The 8,106-nt window shown below is 36.8% G+C and overlaps 1 pseudogene; it reads right to left on the reverse strand.

Annotated features, from left to right (window-relative positions):
- Positions 1-2,148: 2,148 nt before the first annotated feature.
- Positions 2,149-5,369, reverse strand: LOC103473903 (sodium/glucose cotransporter 1-like; annotated as a pseudogene).
- Positions 5,370-8,106: the final 2,737 nt, after the last annotated feature.

Genomic DNA, 8,106 nt, shown 5'->3' on the forward strand with positions numbered 1-8,106 from the left:
TAACTTTGTGTTGGTCCAGCACATAAAATCTCAATAAAATACCAGAATATTTGTTGTAGTATGAAGAAATGTGGAAAACTGAAGTACAATTTATACCAGCAAAGTACTATCTTATAGTTCTGGGACCATTCTGAACTCTTATCAGAATGACATATATGTTTTACAAATTGGTCCAAGTCATGGTTCAGTTTTTAGGTGCTTGTGTTATTTGCTCAGATTAGCTCTTATGAGAGGTTTTAGTGACTGTGGCCTCAGACGCAGAGGGACTGCATGCAGTAAATAATTTAATGTAACATGTTTCAGATTTAGGGATGGTCAAAGTTCCCTGAAGAACCCAGAAATAAAGGAATGAGCCAAAGTTTATGTGCGTCTCATCTTTTTCTCAGCCAAGAAAAAATTTAGCTTTTTAAGCAGATAAAGAACTTGAGCATGGTTTTGTTTGTCCTTTGTATTCCCTTAAAGGCCTAACTCAACTTGTCATTGCGATTGTTAGTTGTGTATGCAAACTCTGGTGTTCTCCCAGTGCATGCCCGTGTTCACTCCAGCTTCCTTCCACTGTCCAAAAATACATACCGTATTTTCCACACTAATTTCAATTTCCTCAAAAGCCGATAGTGCGCCTTATAATCCGGTGCACCTTATATATGGACCAATATTGAGCCACAACAGGTCTACCAACTACGGTAAGCAGTCGCCGACTTCATTTTCCCTTGTAGAAGAAGAAGTGCGCGGTGCATGCTGGGATAGTTGTCAGAACCCTGGTTTGTTAATAAAGTTTGATAATTCATTTAAAGCCAGGGGGGCGTGGGGACGGGGGAAGAGAGACAGAGACTGCAGCGGCAGCGTGTCGGTTGGTCTGTGTTACCCAGAAAGCAGTTGGGAACAATATCGCAACACCAACACCGTGAGTGAAACAATGACTGGGGCAGACTACTATATAAAGTACTCGGGGACCATTTCTTTACAAATGTGGATGTGTAATAATAGAGTACGGAACAAATTGGCAACCCAAACTGAAGCGTCTATTCTATGCGCCATACGAAAAAAGATTTAAAATAGGCCATTCATTGAAAGTGCGCCTTATAATCCGGTGCGCCTTATAGTGAGGAAAATACTACTTTAATCTTATTTCCCTTATAAATAAATGTATGACTGCGTTGATTTAGCTCGCATCTTGCCCAAATAGGTATAGACTATGCATGGATAGTTTATTTAACTTTAAAATTGTTGGTAACACTTTATTTGAAGGGGGGTGAATAAGACTGTCATGACACTGTCATAAACATGACATAACACCTGTCATGAACATGAATAAGCCTTCATGAATATTTATGACTTGTCATAAAGCATCATTTGGTAAATTATGACACTTTTAATACAAAGTTGACATTATTCAAAATGTCTTTGTTATGACAACTTGACATTAACCAAGAAATCATTACTGATATAAATTTGTTCTAAAACCAACTTTAAAGTTACCTAATTTAAAAATTAGGTAACTTTATGTTATTAAAGGTAAAGTTTAAACAGTAACTTACAATGGCAGGTCTTATGGAAAAGACTAAAAATGAATTTTAAGAAGTGATTTAATGTGTTCCATCCTGTGTGCAGATCTAATGTTAAAAGACAAATTGTTCTACAAATTAGGAGCAGTGACAGTGGATGCCGGGTCTCCTCTGCTTTTCAGTCTGGTTCTAGGAATATGTAAGAGAAATGTATTAATTGACCAAATTGTTCTAGAGACGGTTATGAAGAAGGTCTTGAAGGTAAGCTGGATGCTGGATATAGGCCATGTAAAGCTTTAAAAACCAGTAAGATAATTTTCTTTAAGTACTGTAAATGTGCCACTTCGAAGCTCCCGTTACTGAAATATAATTTATATATATATATATATATTTATATGTAATTATATGTTTATTACCTTCTACTTCCATTTCATCCTCTTCATAATTAATCTAGTCATCTGTTTCAATTTCCACTCCCTCCTCTGTACTGTTTCTCAAGCTCCAACACAATATGCAGCTAGTAAAGAAACAACAAACTAAAAATGAAAAATGATTGACAATTTAGAAATAAACATGATAATCATAGAACAAAGCCTACATTTCTATTTTTGAGAACTAAAACAGATTTCTTACATGCTTGTCCTCAATGGGTTTGTTCATCAGAGAGACTCTGACTATGACCTGCTTTGACATGAGAGAGATTCTTGGCTGAGAGGCAACGCTGGACAATCACCTAAAAATAAACGAAGGTGCAACAGGGGTATTAAACACAATAACTGGTTGGTGCCTTATATATTTACATATCAGGTAAGCAAAAGAAATGATCAGTACTTTAATCCTCTAAAACCCCTTCCTGATCATAGTTCCACATTTAACACAGAAACCAATCCAGCAAGACAACAGTATGCTGTAAAAATCTGCAGGACATCACTGAGCATGAGTCAGCATTCATTTATATGCAGATCTGGCTAAACGTTGTGGTAGTTCAATGCTTCAAATGCATGAAAAGCTGCTAACCAGCGTCTGCAACATATCAGATTACAATCATCTATTGATCGACTCCAGTCTTTTTACACGTGTGCTCTGTCCTCCTGCTGTGCCTGTGTATAACTACGTCTCACTTATCCGACAATCATGTTTTGCACTTTTATCTCATAGGAATTATGACTCTAACAGCTTGATAGGATGGATCAGAGGTCTATTAGCAGTGGGTCAGCTTCAATCACTGAAAACCTTTAGCTGACTGCAAGGCTTACAGCACATTTATGAATGATGGATTTAAAGTGGAATTTTATGTAATGTTTATTTTGGGTAATTATGACTAAATGAAAATGCCTTGCAGGAATTCTACAGTGATTATGTGTTAAATAAGTGCAGCATGGTCCATGTGGCTATTTCAAGTCTTTTGTGTTACACAACATGCACATTTCACAGCATGTTCACCGCGTGCATTAAATAACCATAAGTAATAAGTAACCTAGCCTCAAAGTGACCTTTTGCTGAGGTTACTRTACTTTTGAACTCAAGGGATAATACCAGGTTTTTTACATATTTTTGTGAGTTTATTATGTTTATGTCAGGTTGTATTTTCCATAAACAAATATACCAAGAATGAGCTCAAACTGCAGTTCCCTATTTTCCCAGGAACAAACCATCAAAGTAAAAGAAAAAAAAAACTTTTTAAGTGAAGAATTTGCCTTCACTTTCTTTGCCTTCAACTTTACTCTTATGAAATTAGAGATTATTTCCAAGGGAGTTGCAGTTCAGATCAATGATTATGATCCTTTAAAGGGTTTTTATGAAATTAGTTTAAAAACTGTCAGGCTTACAGCACAGTTATGTAAAATCAACTAAATGAGTTTGACTTTTCATTGTTTCTGTTAGGTTGTAAAACCTGTTACTGAATTAGTGGAGTGAGGGTCTCCATGCTCAGAGCAGATGATCATGTTTTTTACCAACCTGATCAGTGCACCAGAACCAGGTGGCCTGGATGGTGAGTCCAAACACCAGGTCAGGGCAGGTCTCCTGTTACTGGATCTCTGAAAAGATGGAAGGAGTCTGACCGAGGCTGGCAGCACTCTGTGCTGATGTTTCCAGTGACTGAGGGGATTGCAGTCCAGTAGAGGTCCTGGAATCTCTCATAGCCCCTACTTTAACTGGTTTACACTTTTACTTCTCAGAAATGTAGCATTAAAGTCAAGAGTTACAAGTGAAATGATGAACAAGGAAAACATTATGTTACCAAAACCCATGAGAATAAAGGATCCTGTAAGCATTATGACGGTCTGTAAGGTGTCTGTGTAAATCTGCAGCCAGGCCACCTGAGGTAAAAAGTGGAAACGAAATTTGATTGAAATTCAAATATCCCCAATAAAGATAACAAGCTGGTATATTTTTATGTAACTGTTCCTTTATCACCTATCTTGCAAAACTGATATTCAGATGTTAATTCATGATTGCTGAACATGTTGTGGCATGTGTGGAGTTTGTGAAAGGAATACAAACTCTATTACGGTGTTATTTACATAGATAAGAACTATTTGATTCTGATATGCCAGAGAAGGAAGTGGATTTCCTCTTTTGGACAGACCTGTGACAGTGTACAGTGCAGTTATTGCCAGTAGAGCCATAATGGCAACATAGATATTCAGCCCAAGAGACCTGCTGGATGAAAATGGCACCAGAGAAAATATCGGCCTGAAACAAACAGAAACAAGATTGTAGGTTAAGAAGTTTTTCCTTCTCTTCAAACTGAAGGTTTTTTTTTTTTGTGGCAGTCACATAATCTTACAGAGATCTGAGTGAAGGCGTACAAGAGGAGGGACAGCACAGAGTGATAGATGCGAATGCGCTTTCCTCCGAACCTCTTCTTCAGGTATTCGGGCATGGTGACCACCTAGACAAATACAATAATGATACTTTGCCTTTTCAATAACTGTGATAGTTGGTGAGATCTGGTTTTCTTCTTTACTCCTGCCTTGATGTAGATTGGCCCAAAGACCCATCCCAGAATTACAACATTAACAAGTGCCTGAAACACACAATACAAGTTTCCAACATTAATTTTAGCTTCTGCAAACCACATTGCTATGAGTTTATTTTTTATGCTAACACACTTAAGCAATTACTCACATTCCATTCAAATCCAGCAATATTGCTGGAACCCAGAAGGTGCTGCGGTTCCAGCAAGGCCTACAAAGTGGACGCTGCCGATGTTGCTGGCAAAGAGCGATGTTCCAATCTATAGACAGTTTAGAAAATGTAATATTTTACAATAACTGAAAATTTCATTTAACAACGCAGATTCTGTTATTTAAAGTACATGCAACTGTGTGTCTTCATTTAACTCAAATGCTATGTATAGGCCTATCGGAAGCTTCAGTCATGTCATCATTTCCAAAATATTTAAAAGCTCAGTAATGTTGGTGAATGTAAAAACCTGACTGAAAAAAAATACAAAATTCATGTAAAATATTCTTGGTAACCCCGCCTCTCGCCCGAAACGTTGGCTGGAGATGGGCACCAGCACCCCTCCCGACCCCACTGAGGGAAAAAGGGTGCAAGAAAATGGATGGATGGATGGATATTCTTGGTATTTATAAAAGCATTTAGCAATTAGAAATAATTTTGTTTATCCTAACTGACCTAAAACATGACCAAAATGTGTTTGATTTAATGCTAAATATTCAGAAAAAACATGTGTAAATAGCCTCAAATGTAAATATATTGACAGATATAGAGAGAAGTGGATCTCTGTAAGTTAAGCAGTTTGCTTATTCTGAGTAAGATACCCACCGGCAACTACACCATTCTCCTCCCTGCCAGGAAGGACCCACCCACAGTGGCTCGATTGGTTCGGACCATGGCCTGCAGCAAAACAGGAAATCTATAAATCTCTGCAAAATATTACATTGCTCTATTTTAACCAAAGGTGTCTGTGTTATACATACAGCAGAAAGATTCACAGTGAATATCAAACCTTTCTCACAACTCCTCAAAAACTGACTCAAATTGGGATAAACACTGGTGTCTGATTCCTGCTCTGCTGTATTATTTCTATATTTACACTTGTGTATTTTATTTCAGCCTAAAATTAAATTCAGTCTGATATAAAAACAGCTAATTATAGTTTATGTTTAATTTACAAATAGGTGCATCTTTTAATGCTTCTCTTATACAATGCAAAACAATTATTTATCTAAAAATAAAGAAGAAAGTAGATTACAGCGAACAATACTGAAAAAGCTTAATTTGCAAAACTCACCTCTAATCCCACAGCCAAGACAACCAAAAAAGTATATGACAATAACAGAGATATCTGCTGCATTGTTAATAGCCACCGTTTGGGATTCATTTCTTTGGCTTTTTGTGATGCTGGCGAATAAAAAAATAATCCCAGGTCATTTTTCTTAAAATGAAAACTGGATGCTGCTGCCTGCTGACATCAATTCACTGTGACTAAAACAATGGCACAACACCTCTATATATCTTTTGTGTTTGCATGTGAAACAGAACGTGAGAGAGGGAGGACAGGTCGTTTGATGTGGGTTTGTGTGTGTGTGTGTGTGTGTGTGTGTGTGTGTGTGTGTGTGTGTGTGTGTGTGTGTGTGTGTGTGTGTGTGTGTGTGTGTGTGTGTGTGTGTTGATCTCCACAAATAAACCTGACTTCTAATGTTGATAATCATCAGTCTACAACAATAGTCACTGTTGGTTGCTATTGGTCTTGGTAAAGCTGATTTTTCTATTTGGACCTTGAAACAGTTTCATACATTGTCCTGATAAAAAATATATAAAGGGTACATTAAAAATGTTATGTGGAAAGGGGGTTGCACTATAAATGTAAAACTTCACAGCTTTACCAGAAAGGAAGCAATAAAGAAAGACAAAACATGTTGGATATGATTTTGTTTTATGAAATCTGAATGTTCCCTTGGGACATGAAGTGCATGAAGAAGATGCAACAAAAGAGCAACAAATAAATAGTCAAATTAATTCTATTTTTATTGAAGTTTAGCTCTGCAAACATTATACCACAGCTCTTCAAATATGTTGAAAACTGAGTTCTCACCAATATAAAACATGTTTATTGGTTGTGTTTTACTCTGAACATTGTCTAAAAGGATTGTGGTACAATAGTGTAAAATAAGTGCATAGCTTTTAACCTTTTCTTCACCTTATTATAATGGGATTTAACGCTGTTGATAAACATCTACTTTTAGCTGTCTGTTAATAATTAGCTTCTGGGATGAAGGGGGACAGAGAGCAATAAAAGAAATGCAAGTCCTTTAATAGCTTCTAATCCATGTATCTTAAGCAGACAGGAGATGCTGAAAAATTTCCACACAAGAGACTAAATCATACGACCAGCAATGCAGAGTACAGATTGTTTACGGACCTGGACATTTCAGATAAAAAGAAAGGAGACCATGATACATATTTTTGTTGTCATAATTGATAACTGTTGAAAGCCCAAATGCAGGATGGATTTAGATTCAGGCTTAAATGAAACTGATATTGTTTGCATGTTTTTGTGGCGTTTCATGGTGCTTCTGCGTAAGAAAAATTATTTCTAAAAAGTAAATGGTAAAGAATATTTAGTAGAATGTATTTCTATATAGGTCAATGTTGTAAATTCGTAAATTCCCGTGTGAAGTAAGCATGGTTTAGTCCTAAACAGCAGAGATTATTTAAGGCTCCCATTGCGTGTTTGGATGTTCTTGATGCTGTTAGACTTCCCAGGCATTGTCCTAAACTGTGCTAGTGTAGAGGGGTGAAAAACAAGTTATTAGTAAACAAAAACAACAATGAAGAAAATAGACACCCCGACATAAATTTTATTTTTGTATCTTTAATTTCTCGTTGTAATAAGTTCTTTAGTGTTATTTCAGTTAGTCCGTGCAATTCCACACACAACCGCTAGGGGCGCTGTCGCGTCGGTGGCATAGAGAAGATTGAGCATAGTCTATGAGATTGAGCACACAAGAATAATAAATCTTCCGGTTTAATGTGAAGGAAGCTCAACGTGTGTGTCTCATCTTTCCAAGAGAGGACAATACTAATCAAAGGAAAATAAATGGAAATGAATGAAGAACAAAATGCAAGAATAAACTAAGAAACTAAAGTAAATACAGAGGAAAAAACTGGTATGGCAAGCCCTTTCGAGCAATAATTAATACAGAGGACTGTAGACTCCATTTCCACAGGTCAGTAGAAATATGGTTTTATGCACATATATTAGTTCTCTTGAAGAGTCGAAAAGGTTCTTAAATCGAATCTCAACTAATGAGTCACGCAGTTCGTTTTGTGATTACTATTGTGTACAAAAACGGGACTTGTTCTGAAGGCTAATTTGAGCTAATGCTAGCGGACTTCTACGTGCGTGAGCTAGCCGAGGAGCTAGCTCAGTGTTTCTCAACCTTTTTTGGCCCAGCGCATCCCAGCCTATATCCAGGTCCCTCACCGCCCCCACCAAAGAATTTGCAGGCTACTTTACACTTACTATTATTTTATCATTAATATTACTATCACTATTGTAGATGTTTTGATTTTTAGGCTTGTTTCTGTATTTATCATCAAAAATAATTTCCCAGAGAACAAAAAA

Source organism: Poecilia reticulata, linkage group LG12, assembly GCF_000633615.1.
Source record: "Poecilia reticulata strain Guanapo linkage group LG12, Guppy_female_1.0+MT, whole genome shotgun sequence".
Lineage (NCBI taxonomy): Eukaryota > Metazoa > Chordata > Actinopteri > Cyprinodontiformes > Poeciliidae > Poecilia > Poecilia reticulata.